Below are 14811 nucleotides of genomic sequence, written 5' to 3'. Positions count from 1 at the left end.
TTCACCAAGTTGATAAACAAATGTTACTCCTTTCGATTTGGCACTGGGAGTTCTGTGTATCAAGTCCTTTTTCCTCTGGAGAGGTCTCCATGGGCCTATTTAGACAACCTTGGTGCAGAGAAGTCTCTTAGAAAACAGTGTTTGATGATTTGGAGCAAAACAGACATATGGATCAAATTTCCCTGAAAATACATCAGGATTGAAAAATTAACTAGAAAGAAAACACTTGGCTTTGGCCAAGTCTGGAAAGGCCATTTTGGAAGGCTTGACAAGCCCTCAAGCCCCACTGCACTGCTGTGCTTCGTCTCCATTCCCAGTGCAAGAATCTGGGGCTACAACATTTCTTTCTTCGGGGCCTTAAGATTTTCAAAAGAATATATGTTTGATACATGTAAAAACCCAACCTATTATAAACATCATATCTATGAGTGAGACATAGATATGGTACACAAATATTTATCTTATAGGAAATTGATGTAATTTATTGAACAGTATTTGGCTTCCAATAATTTGCTGATATTCTGTAGCTAATAACTATAGCTCTTATATCAGCTCAGCTAAGTCTCCCAGACCAGCCTTACTAGCTCTACTTTTGTTGGACAGCCACAGAAGGTCAATTCACTATGCCAGGTGCCATCATCTCTCTGGCTTCACGGAAGACTCAAACCATGTTAAACTAACCCCATCTCCCCTCTGTCACTACACAAGAGTCACCACAATTTGATTAATTATTTATCTCCAGTAGACGTCAGGAACAGACCCAACCAATTAAGAGGGTGGGAGAGCAGTGGGTAGTGTTGAGGATTAGATCCATGTCCACTCCATTTCCTTCTTATTGTTCTTCCCACTCAACTTTATAATTTCTTCCTTCTATTTAAATTCTGAACAGATTCTTTCTTGTTATTAAATAATAGAAGTTACTGGTCACTTAAAAATATCCATTGCCCTGAATAACTACAAACATAGGTTCTCATTTACACCCAGGATAACTTTAGGAACTAAGGGTGAGCAAATTAAGATGAACGCATAAAAAGGATGGCCATGACTGGCAGTGGTGGTGCACACCTTTAATTGCAGTACTCTGGAGGCAGAGGTAAGTGGATCTCTGCAAGTTCAAGGCCAGCCTGGTCTACAAAAGCAAGTTCCAGGATAGCAAGGATTGTTACACAGAGAAACCCCGTCTCAAAAAAAAGAAAGAAAGAAAGAAAGAAAGAAAGAAAGAGAAAGAAAAGGAAGGAAGGAAGGAAGGAAGGGAAGGAGAGAGGGAGGGATGGAAAGAGGGAGGGAGGGAGGGAGGGAGGGAGGGAGGGAGGGAGGGAGGGAGGGAGGGAAAAACATGGTGGCCGCCTTTCAGAAGACCATCAGTGGAGGTATGATGCAAACAGCTCTCTGCCTTCACTGTGATTCATAAAGCTAATAAGCTCATGATTTTACAAAGGGAGGAAGTTGAGTCCTTCACTTCCCTCACTTTCTACCTGCAACACAGTTGTGTTTGTGCAAGTGTGCACACACAACTCTGCATGTGCACAGGTATATATGCACATATATGCATACACATATGGCTTCAAGTGGCCATTTGTTCCTCAGGAATGCTAGACACCTTGGCTTTTACTAGTTTGTTGTTTGTTTGTTTGGTTGATTGGTTGGTTGGTTGGTTGGTTGGTTGGTTGGTTGGTTGGTGGGTTGGTTGGTTGGTTGGTCTGTCGGTTGGTTGGTGGTTTAATGCAGGTCTCACTATGTAGCCCTGCCTATCTTGGAACTCACAAACATCTTTCTGCCTCTGCTTCTCAAGTGTTTAGAGTAAAGGCATCAGGACAAGTCACCTAGTTTTTTGAGACATTTCTCTTTTCTCTTAGTGGCCTACAACTTTCCTGGCCAAGGCCTGGCCAAGGGATTCTTCTGTCTCTGCCTCCCAAGTGCTGAGATTACAAGAACAAGTCTCTATGCCTGGCTTTGTGACAGGCAGTGAGCTCAGGTCCTCATGCTTGCAAGAAGTAGTTTAATCACTGAGCCCTCTGCCCGGTTTTACTAAAAGGCTCTATTTTCCCAGCCTCCTGAGACTACAACAGACTTTGGGGGACTTCATTTAGCATCTATTGTAACTTGTGGGGTGCCATCCACTCATGTCCCATGGGCATGGAGCCATCTAATCTACCACTCCAGACTGAATAAAGTAAACACAGGAATAGGCAGTGCGTTGCAAACCCACGGTCACATAGGCATGGGCCATGCTTCCAGAGCTAGAATACTTTTCATCCTCTATTTTTGTCATATCAATAATAAATAACAGTATTGTGTGACAGATGTTTGTTTCCTTGTGGAGGCTCCAATCCTACCCGGTGTACAGAGTTTATAATTTGAGCACCCATTCCCAGATTATCTTACTTTAAAAAATGTGATACCCTGCTCCTGGGCACGCTTGTATCTGAAGCACATACGCAGTTAGAAAGTCCTCCTCTCATGCCACTTCTGAACACATTCCTCTCTCCTTACACTGTGTTCATGCTGTTATCCTATCCTCAACATGGCTCTACTTACAGAAAAGACCCAATTCTATTGCTATTTATCACAAATGTAGAGTTTATTACTGGGCCAATTTGATAAACTGTAGGACTCAGTACCAGACAGAGGGTAATGCATGCTTTATTTTGTTTCAGGGTGCTTCATTTAGTATGCATCTCTGTCCTGAACCAAGTGGCCTTTTTATTATGATAAATTCAATGAAAACAAACTTTACAAAGAACCATTGTTTAAGGGCAATCTTTTTTTTTTTTTCTTCTAGAGGGTGAACTTACCAGGACCTGTTTTCATGGGTCTCAGCGTGAGTGAAAAACTATTCACTTTTGGCTTATGCAGAATTTATAGTACAAATGAATTTTGCATTCATCTAAAATCAGATTTTAAATGACAATGATTCATCAGCTTTTTCAATAAAGGAGCTGATTAAAATTTGGTTTGCAACAATTTCTTTGTTAGGGACATTTGATGTCTTTCTGATCGATCCATATTGTTGAGGGAACTTTGTAAATAAAATGTTTCAATACTTTTTATTACAATTAAACAAAAAAACAAATAATGAAACAAAAAACAGTGATTTTTTAAAATTACTCCAGTTCTTGTTTAGTTTGTTTTTCTTTTTCTATAAGTCAGGTGAAAGTAATAGCTTGTGTGTAGCCTTGAGATAATAAATCTAAATTTGACTGGGTCTTCTCATCTTGATATCTATATTGATGAACCTCCCACTTTTATTGACCAACCAGTTGCTAGGAGACAGTTCTCCATGGATCTTTCATGTGTGTGATGTCTTGAAAGCAGAGGCACTGTGCTCAGGATCCTCTTTTCAAGGATATCTGAATGAAAGATGTATATAGAACAAATCTGGAAGATGAAGATGCCCTCTGTGTGTGTGTGTATCTCTCTGTGTGTCTCTCTGTCTCTGTCTCTGTCTGTCTGTGTGTGTGTATCTCTCTGTGTCTCTCTGTCTCTGTCTCTGTGTGTGTGTGTATGCATATATGCATATACAGGCAGATGCTCACAGAAGCCAAAGGTCTACGTTGGGTGTCTTTATCATCTGCCACCCTATTTTCTGGGACAAGGGTCTTTCACAGAACCTAAAGCTCATGCACTCAGCTAGGCTGGCTACCAGTGAGCTTCATGGATCTGCTGATCTCTGCCTCTCCAGAACTGAAATTACACAGGTGTGTCACTGTGCCTGGATTTTCACACCAATGCAGAGGATCTAAATTTATTTCTCTGTGATTACACAGCAAACACTACCATAGTTGTACTCTCCCCACGCCTTGAATTTAGCTTCTCGCTTGTAACACAAACATTTTCACATGAGGGAGCTGGAGACCAAAGCCAGTGCTTCCTTCATGGCAGGCAACAACCATACTGAGCAATACCCAGGAGAGCCTCAATTGGCTGTCTTTGCCTCCCACTGCTAAGCCTCAATGAATCAGCATGAGAAAGTTCTAATAGTTGGCTTCTACTGTTGCTGTAAGCAATAAAGTTGGTTTATCTTCTATCCAAAAGATTCTTGCTTTTTGTCAGAACCCTTCAACATGATGGAATAACTTGTCAGTATGAAAATAAATGAAAACCTCATCCACTTCAACTTTTTGGCCCCAATCTTTCAATTTTGATCTAGTTTTTAAAGTCCTGTTTTAACTTCTATGAATTGAGACTTCTTAAAGACAATTATCTTTAACAATTGCTTGTTAAAAATGAAAAAAATTCAGTGAAGTTCTTCATGAGTAGATTATTGTCATATGCGAATATGTAATCAATCAACCTAATTGACACCTTGAAAACCTTTAAATAGCTTAAATCAGTGTTTCAAAGATTAAAAAAAAAAGTAAAATGATTAACTTGTAACTTTCAGCTTATGGTTCAAAAAACCAAATCTATTAATTCAGTTTAGTAGAGAAGTGGGAATCAAATCCACCAAACTGATTTAATAGACTTATTTCAGTTTCAATGGCATGCTTCATGAGAGGACCATGAACATGACAAAAACAGTCACTGGATGGGCTCTGCATTTGGTACCTCAGGATGTAAGCTGCCACCTCCAGTCAATCAGCTATGCTCAGGTAGCTCGAAGATGAAGATGATAGTGAACGCTCACTCTTATTCTCCTCCTCTACTCTTAGTAATACACTGTAAACACATCTGAAGAAAAAGTTTTCTCAGGAATAAAACGGATCCAGGCAATAAACTGAAAGATACAAACAAATAAAGCAAAAGGGTCCAAGGTCCTTGAGTAGGACTTCACTAGGCATGTGTCCAGGAGCCTCTCAGAGAGAAGCACTGCATTGTAAAACTGAACACAAATGCCAGGTGATAATGGACTTGATGTTTGATGACTTCACACAACTTATTTAGAGCATTCATGCTCCCTCTGACCTTAATCCAGATCATGCTTCCACTCTTTGATAATCCTTTCTATCTTCCAGTCATGTTCCTTTGAAACGGAAGCATCCCTCTTGCTCTTCTGGTGAATAAAACTTCAGGTGTCTTTTCTTTGTTTTTAGGAAGGAAGCTGTTTTTCCTTTTCTTGCCTCTCACTCTGATTTGGAGACAAGATGCCCCACGGAGGCATTTCAGTGATGGACATTTAGACTTTTTTTTTCAAGACAGGGTTTCTCTGTAGCTTTAGAGCCTGTCCTGGAACTAGCTCTGGTAGAACAGGTTTGCCTTGAACTCACAGAGATGCCTGCCCCTGCCTCCTGAGTGCTGGGATTAAAGGTGTGTGCCGCCACCACCTAGCTCATTTAGATCATTTTTAAAAAGCAAAACCAAACTCCCATCAGTTTAGGTGCTGGTCCTGAAAGCATCTTTGACCTAGCCTTCTGCATCAGCATCTGCAGAGATGGGGTGACAGGGGACACTTGTAGTCTGAGCCCGCTTGTTTGGTCCCAGCTGCCCATAGCTGAAATAATCACATAGAAACTGTATTATTTACAACACTGTTTGGCTAATAGCTTAAGCATATATCTAACTAGCTCTTACATTTTAAATTAACCCATTTTTATTATTTTATATTTTACCATGAGGCTTGTGGTTTACTGGTAATATTCCCACTTCTTTGGCAGTGGCTACATGGCTTTTCACTGACTCCACCTACTTTCTCCCAGCATTCAGTTTAGTTTTTCTGCCTAACTCTATTCTGTCCTATCACTGGCCAAAGGAGCTTCTTTATTCATTAACCAACAAAAGCAACACATACACAGAGTGACTTCCCATATCAACTCCCCTTTTTTGTTTCAATAAAAAGGTAGGGTAGGGTTTTAACTTTAACATAGTACAAATTACATATAACAAAACAGCTATTAAGCAAGAATTACAGTTATAATATTTATATCTACTTTATCTTTTACTATAACTAAGGAAAACTGTTACTATAACTATTTTTTTAACTCCATCAAAAACTATAGAAGAATATAATATTACCCAAGTTAACAGGGAGTGCATTGTAAGCAACTTCAAAAACTCTAGAATTGACAGAGATATCTTGCTGCCTAGACAGTCACCCAAAGTTCTTCTATAACATTGGAGCAACCATCTTCAGTATACAGGCCCATAGTTTTTGGCAAACTTTCCTATGAAGCAGGAAATTTTATGGACAGTTCCACCTATATTGGCAGTTTGTCAGTCACTTTTTTCTATATCCTGCACAATTGTCTGACAGATTCTTTCCTTCATGAAGCAGGAACTCTGAAGGATGGTCTCACCTTTAGGCAAATTCAGCAGTCATTTCTCTGTGGGTTCTGCATGTCCAGTTCATACAGCATAAAATAAAGCAGTCCAGGCAGGAGCAGTTTCTTGCCCAAATGTCTAACAAACTCTATAAGAAGCCTCTGATGCCCATCTTCCTCTTGAAGTAATTGGTGCTGCCAGGAGCAGATGTGTCTCACTGTCATCAAAAGTCCTAAGTTTGTAAAACATTTTAAATGTCATATTCTGTAGTCTTTGAAAGGTTTGAAGAATAATTATCCATCTGAAATATATCTCTGTACATCTAGAAAACCTAACTAACATGACTACAAGCTTGACTGTTGTAGACGATTATCTATTAACTGTATTTCTTAATTATACATTGCATTTTTAAATGAGCTGCACAAACACACTATCAATCAAGAGCAGAAATATACATATAACAAAACTGACCTTAAATTTGTATCAATAAACCAAGATCCATACCAATGCAAATCTCTATAGCATGTCTTCCTTACAATGTAAACAAACACTTATAAACAATATTTGGGAATTTCCTACATCAGACACTCACATTCCCCACCTCCGAGACTCTGCTTTGGGACCTTGAAGGATGTCAGATTTCATTTCTCTCCAGAATGGACATAGATACCCACCCCTAGCTTTCTTCCTGTTTTTGTTTTCAGTTCTATTCACAGGGGAATCAAAAAACCATCTGGCTGCCAATAAATGTTGTGATCCACTAAATATCCTCACAAAATAACTTATTTTTTCTAAGTAAGAGGTGTGGCTAGGATGAGTCAAAAAACTCATTGCCATGCCCTCTTCTTAATGTCTCCTGTCTGCACCAAGAAGCTCATGAATTTAACATTGTCAGAAAGGAAAGGACTTGTTCGCGAAATAAGACCCATCAACCAAGTGCAAGAAGACTATTTTCCTTTTTTTTTCCTTTTTCCTTTTCTCTTTGTTGTTCCCTATTAAAGGATTAAGGTTCTCCTTGATACATAGTTGAAAATAAAATCACCAGACCCTTGAGCACCCTTCTCAGGAGCAGCCAAAAGAAAGGCATTTTTTAAAAAAGTCATTTGGCAGAAACACACTCCTATTCCCATGGAAAAGAAAAAATAAAATAAGAAACTGAGCTTGTTGCTCATCCGAGGGCCATGTGGGTCCCAAAGAGACTTTATAGCAAACATGTGCTTCCTGTGATCTCAGGGTGACCACTGTTCAACTGGTCCAGTCAGCAAACAGAGGAAAGTCAAATTTCACAGGGTGATCTCTCCAGAAAGAAAACTTGGCTGAACATGTTGAGAACATGGCCCAGCTGGTGCCTCGCTGTATGTGGGGTACTGAATACACCCTCTGGGCCCTAGGCCAGCGATGACTACCAGCAGCCTAGGCATGCAGGCAGGGCAGGCAAGCAGGGCAGGTTGGGAGGGAGAGGCCATTGTGAAGGAAGTGAGAACCTTGGCCAAAGTCGAAGGGAAGTAGCCAGCCAAGGCTTGGTTGGGGTCAATGCGTATGGGTCTGTAAATCTCCTTCATGGATCATTAGTGCTGAAAGAAGTCTCTGGAGGTTATTCAGTGGACTCCTCAGCTTCCCTGGGTCACTTCCACACATGGCTTCCCTTCCAGGTCTGATAGATTTTTAAGAAAGAACTCACCCGACATTTCTCTTTTCTCTTCTCCCAGCTCCTCCTTGGCTCTCTCTTCCTGTCCTTCTTTCCTGTATATCTCCCTCCCGTCCCTCTTTCCTTTCTTCCTTGGCTCCTTTCTATCTTCTCAATTTCCTGCTTCCTTCTTGAGTGGGCGTATATGTTACTAATCAGGTCAATAAGGCAAAAGATCAAAAATTAAGTAAAAATCATCAGGTTTGGTTACTGTACAACCCCTATCACATGTGGGAGTGCATGCCAGTCACGTTGCAAATATGCAAAAAAGCCAGAGGGAATGAATGAATCTGTGTAAAGTATTTTATAGCCACTTCTGGCAAAGCACCTAGGTCCACATGTTTATTCAACAACATTTGCTTGAGGACCCAGTATCTTCCAAGTTTCCGTGTGTACTGAGGAAGGATCTAAGCAGCTGACATGGCCTTCATCATGTATTTCACCCACCTATCTTCCACTGGAGTGTGAGCTGTGAGTGCACCAGATATATATGTGGTGCACAGTCATACCTGCAGGCACAACATTCATACACACAAAATAAAAAGTGAGAAAGAAGTAAGCAATGGGTTGGTAGGACCATGAGATTTGGATCTTGACTTCATACCATTGTTGATACAGGGAAACAAGTGAGGCATAGACCACACAAGGAGATGAGACATGAGAGGTGTGAACAGTGAATGAAAGGTATGGACAGTAAATAAGATGTGTGAACAGTGAATGAGAGGTGTGAACAGTGAATGAGAGGTGTGAACGGTGAATGAGAGGTGTGGACAGTGAATGAGAGGTGTGAACAGTTAATGAGAGGTGTGAACAGTTAATGAGAGGTGTGAACAGTGAACGGGAGGTGTGAACAGTGAATGGGATATGTGAACAGTGAATGAAAGGTGTGAACAGTGAATGATAAGTGTTGACAGTGGATGAGAGATGTGAACAGTGAATGGGAGGTGTGGACAGTGAATGAGAGGTGTGAACAGTAAATGATAGGTGTGAACAGTGAATGGGTGCAAACCATCCACTGAGCATGCACCATGACAGCCAATGAAAGTTCCTCAGAGTTGATGGCTGAGAAGATAAGTGTGCATGTGTACATGCACATATTTGCATACTCGTGTATATATCAATGTATGTGCACGTATGTGTGCATATACAGCTATCAATGTGCTTGGATTGCATGGGTAGGTAAGCATGTATATGAGTTTGGTATGCAACAAACAAGATGGTCACATGACAACAGGAATAGTGACACACTCTGGGAACACAGAGCTCTACATCAATATGGCACACATAATCCATTTTGAGCAATATCATTTAAACTAACATGTATCTTTTAAGCATTTACGTATAATCTTATTAACCTTGTCACTTTTTTTCAAGGGCCTGATGGACATATATTGTCTTTTAATCTAAAAAAAAAATGACAGGGAGAAATGGTGTCATCACCTTGGAAATGCCTCCATCTGCACTCTGCTCAGATAACAACTAGAATCTTCTTGGAGAAAACTAGAGACAGATAGTCCATTTCCCAGGTATCTTTTGACCTTCCCTGCCACTGCAGGGTTTCTAGGAGAGTTTAAGCAAAAGTTACTGTTTGTCAAAACCCATTTTCCATGGCAGAATGTTTACATGGAAACATCGTGCCTTCAGACTAATTAGTGTGATTACACATGGCTTCTAACCAAGGCTGGATAGGAACTGGGTGACAGTGTCTTGTTTTCAAATGATTTCTCTTGCTGGCAGTGGATGCTGACATTTTCAGTTCATGTTGCTGAAGCCCTGGGCTGAACTCCATATGCATGGCCTGCCACACTGTACATGTTTTCAATCAGTCATACAAGACTGCTCTTCTCTCTTTTTTTTGAATGTCAAAACTTAACCCACACATAGCCTCAAGAGGCACAAAGATGCCTAAGCCACAATGCTGAGTTGTACGACCTAATATCCATGTAATGACGGGACTGGCTGCAGGGCACATTTGGAAATAATCTTCAGCCTTTGGGATTAAGACCAAGGGCAGGAAATAATAAAGCTGTGTGAAACTATACCACCTCCTCCTTCTGCTCCCAGCATTCTGCACTATTGGGTTGGGAATATCTGAGTTCCACGGGAGCCAAGGAAATGTTAAGCAATTCTCAAAGACAGAAGAGCATACAGCTCAGCTATGAGTGAGCATCTCAAAGAGTGAAGTGGAGGCAACAGCGGGAGAGAGAGGGGAAGCCACAACTGAGGTTCAGTTGTTGGAGGTCTGTAAACATCTCATCAAGCAAATAGACAAGGGAAATGCTTTCCTGAGTAGCATGCACTTAACCCAGGGAACTTAATGACACATGATTTTTATGGAGCCAAGGAACTCAGTAACATTTGTCAAAGGGTTGGATACTGGTGAATACAGAGACCATCTGTGGCTCAGCTAAGTGGGCTGAATGCAGAGAGGCTGGCCGTTCCACTGCCATCCACCACAGATACCGACTCTGGCTGAGTGTCTTCAGGAAGGGGAAGAGCCCAGTGGGTCAGGGACTATCTGTTGATTCAGCTCTGCATTGTTAGCCAATCACAAATAAAAGAGAGACCAGACCAGGAGACCTCCTAATCTTTCCCATGGTTGCCGTAAGTCTGAAGGTCTCCCTGTTTGACCTGTTTTGTGGATTCTGTAAAGCTGCCACCTGTGTGTTTTCCCACCTTCTCTGGTCCACAGTCAACCAGAGCATATTTGCTAGTGATTGGGCTTGATCAGGTATATGGAATTTCGACATGGATTTTCAGATGTAAAGTAAATTTTCTCATGACTTTCTCATTTGCTAATACATTCTAATCAGAAGTACCTATAAATGGCTAATCATTAGCACAAAAATATTTAATCTGATCCATAAATACAAGTAACACAGAAGAAATGAATGTTCATAATAAAAAAGAGATAGCAAGAGAGTCACTGAAGATACAGGGACAACAATCTCTATCCAGAATGTCCCCAGGCACTCTTGATCGTGTGTTGTTCAAGTAGCAAAGTCTGTCACAGACTGGCTGATGCCTGATAAGACCCAGTTGCTGCACAGAATGCCCATTGACCACTTTCGTCCCCAGCCTATCCATTTTTTCTGACAGTAAATGTTCTTGTAAGAGGCATATAAACACATCAAAATGTTGTTGCTGAGTTTGGCAAAATAGCAAAGCATGACTGTATTTTCTGTCTTATTCCCCAAAGGCATTCTAAAGTGTTTTAAAGCAAAACAGAAGACAGCTTTCATCTACCAAGAGCCCCCAGTGAAGCAGAGGTCATCGAGCTGGTCAAACAATTAGTTGGGAGCTTGAGTGAACAGATCTTAAACACATCACTTATGAACATACCGTCATCCACGAAGCAGTGTCTAGTAGCGGGAGTTTAGCCACAATATTTATCATCAACTAGACTTTCAGAAACACAGCAAAGAGTCACTTCCAACTTCCATGTGGGAAGAGGTACCCAGGGATTTATGGCTTTTGATAACTTCTAGTCCTAATTTCACAAGTATGGAATATTTAAAGCTCCAATTCCTAATGTCACTGCTGTCCCTTCATTGATAGAAACAGGGTTTCTGAGTTATACCCGCCTTACTCAACAGAGGAAGCACCTGAAAGAAAGGCTCAAGGACTGCAGGCAACCAGGTCTGAGGTGGAAGACCGTCTATCAGTTCTGCTGATTTGGCATAGATTGGTTTCTTAATCTCTTTTAGCTCCAGTCCCTGCATTTATAAGTAGAGATAGCAACTTATATTTTTAGTGAGAGTCATGTGTGTGTGTGTGTGTGTGTGTGTGTGTGTGTGTGTGTGTATGGGAATGGTCAGCCAAAGGTAATTCCCAGGTTTTTTTCCTCATCCGTCTTAGTTTCGGAGACATGGACTCTCTCTAAAACCTGAAATGGACAGATTCATCTAGGCTGGTTGTCTAGTTGATGGAGGAAGGTCATTGGTTAAATAAAAAGAAACTGCTTGGCCCTCATTGGTTAGAAGATAGGTGGGAGGAGTAAACAGAACAGAACGCTGGGAGGAAGAGGAAGTGGACTCAGACTCAACAGCTCTCCTCTCGGGAGCAGATGCCTCAGAGAGACGCTATGCTCCCAGCTCCCAGGCAGACGCACGACCCAGAATGGACATAGGCTAGAATCTTCCCGGTAAGCGCACCTAGGGGCGCAACACAGATGATTAGAAATGGGCTAAATTAATATGTGAGAATTAGCCTAGAAGAGGCTAGATAGAAATGGGCCAACCAGTGATTAAATGAATACAGTTTGTGTGTTGTTATTTCGGGCATAAGCTAGCCAGGCAGCCGGGGTGCTGGGGACGCAGCCCCGTCGCCCTTGTTATTACATCTAGTGAGTTCCAAGGACCGTTCTTTCTCTGTCTCCTCAGAAGCTATGTTCCCACAACTACTTTCTTTACGTGGCTTCTGGGTTGAACTTGGGCCCTGATCAGTTAACACCTAACCAATTGATCCATCTCCCAGATTCCCCCACAGAACTACTTTTGGATTTTTCTTCCAAATGGCATAAAGAAGCTGCTGAGCATTCAGTGAAAGCCATCTTGATTGTTAGTACTCTCTCTCTTCTTTGAATTTCTTTTTATTTTACAGTACTGAGGTCAAACCCAGGGCCTTGCATGTGCTTGGCAAAGCCTCCACCAAGGAACCGCATCTCCAACACTAATCCCAAAACATTTTAACAGGCATGTCTTCCCAGACCAATACCTGCTGAACAGCAACCCTGGAGATGTATGTTCTCGGTAACCCCTTGTTCTTTGTCATCCTCATTAGCCCAGGTTAAACTCCATCCATGTTATACCTGTCTTTCCACTTCCTAGATGGCTTTCCTCAATCCTCCTTCTACCATATAACCCAACTGTCTTTGTGTCACCACCTTATCACCATTGATATCATTTCTCAAATACAATATACATCCTGTCATTCTTTTGCTCACGAAAGTTCAGTTGTTCCTTCTACCAGACAACATCAATATTTACTTCGAATTCTAACCACAATGGCATGGTTCAGACCAACTGTCACTGTTGCCATAAGAAACTCATAAGAAAATCAGACTTAAGATAACAGACAGTAACTGATGGAGGAAGGTCATTGGCCAATAAAGAAACTGCTTGGCCCTGTGGGTGGAGTTAACAGAACAAAATGCTGGGAGGAAGAGGAAGTGAGGTCAGACTCCACAGCTCTGCTCTCCGGAGCAGACGCCTCAGCAGAGACGCCATGCCCCACTCCCGGCATGAAGCTCCGACCCAGGATGGACTAGGCTAGAATCTTCCTGGTAAGACCGGTTCTCACAGATTATTAGAGATGGGTTGATCTGGATGTGAGAATTAGCCTGTAAGTGCTAGAGCTAAAGGGCCAAGCAGTGCTTAAAAGAATACAGTGTCTGTGTAATTATTTCGGGGCATAAGCTAGCCGAGCAGGCGGCCGGGGTGCTGGGAACGCAGCCCCGCCGCTCCTATTACTTCAAGTAACGGTAAAGATGGACAGGTTGCCCACACAGGAATAGGTCAAGAAAAGTAATTACAATAAGAATGTAGGGCTCTCTAAACCCAGCCTATTGCCTGGGGGCATTTGCTGGATACTTGTAGGGGCATCACAGGTACAGCATCAGAGATAGAGCTGTCATTCAGAGAGCCTGGGGCTGCTGGAGCTTGCAGAGCAGTGTGTGGTGGAGACAACCCCAGTGAAGAGGGGTACCACAGTCCAGAGAGCTGCACACAGGATCTTGCAGTGCTTGTCTGATGAATAAAACCACAGAGAGTGAGACTCCGAAGGGCTGGGAAGGACAGACATTGGAAAACATGAAACTCTTGGGAGCTCAAGGACTTCTAACTCTTGACACAGCTTTGGGAAGCCTTTATGTTCAGACTAACAGGGCAGAGAAACTCAGTGTTGAACATAAGCATTTGGAAGGAGCCTGGAAAGACGCACTTCAGTGGTGCACGCCTTTAATCCCAGCACTCCGGAGGCAGAGCCAGGCGGACCTCAGCGAGTTTGAGACCAGTGGTCTACAGAGCTAGTTCCAGGACAGGTTTCAAAGCTACAGAGAAACCCTGTCTTGAAAAACCAAAAAACTCCTCTCCACACTTGGTGTTAGGTTCTGGCGACATGACTAAACACACCAAGAAGGTCAGTATCATCAGGAAATATGGGACCTACTATGGTGCCTCCCTGTGGAAAATGGTGAAGAAAACTGAAATCAGCCAGCACTCCAAGCACACATGCTCCTTCTGTGGCAAGACCAAGATGAAGAGCCATCGGCATCTGGCACTGTGGTTCCTACATGAAAACAGTGGCTGGCGGGGACCTACAACACTACTCTGCTGTCAGAGTGAAGTCTGTCATCAGAAGACTCAAGGAGCTGGAAGACCAGCAGAAGTGCTACCATTTGAGACCCAAGCCTACTCAATAATGCACAGCCAACTAAATATATGGGTTAATATACATTAAAAAAATTACTACACTGGAAAGCCGCAGAAGATACATCCAAAATGACTTTGGGGCAATGTTAAGAGGAAATGCTAACAACCCAATGACGTCAGTATTTCATACACACACACACACACACACACACACACACACACACACACTACTCTGGAAAAGAAGAAAATAGAATCTAGACATTCAACACCCAAGTTACTAGGTCTAGAATCTAATCAAATACTCATGCCATGTGAAGAAACCTATCTGTTTCTCTGATTTTTGAGCATTAATCTCTATATCTGACTCTGGGTTTTTATTATTAAGACCAATTAGAATTTGTGCTACAAAAAATAAAAACCAAAGAACTCAAATTAGACTAAAGCAGTAAATCACCAATACCAGAAGATTGGGTGAGAAAAAAAAAAAACATTTGACCAGAACAACAGATACCAGTGTACCCCACAATCAAAAGAAGACAACAAATGACACAGAAA

At 41.8% G+C, this 14811-nt stretch overlaps 1 pseudogene; it reads left to right on the top strand.

Moving 5' to 3' along the window:
- Positions 1-14002: 14002 nt before the first annotated feature.
- On the top strand, positions 14003-14306 carry LOC121435795 (annotated as a pseudogene).
- Positions 14307-14811: the final 505 nt, after the last annotated feature.

The sequence above is a fragment of the Microtus oregoni genome, unplaced genomic scaffold (genome assembly GCF_018167655.1).
Source record: "Microtus oregoni isolate MIOR12 unplaced genomic scaffold, Mior012 000047F_ref0000412, whole genome shotgun sequence".
Classification (NCBI taxonomy): domain Eukaryota; kingdom Metazoa; phylum Chordata; class Mammalia; order Rodentia; family Cricetidae; genus Microtus; species Microtus oregoni.
Note: the sequence above shows the minus strand (reverse complement) of the source record. Positions and strands in the feature narration are given on the sequence as shown.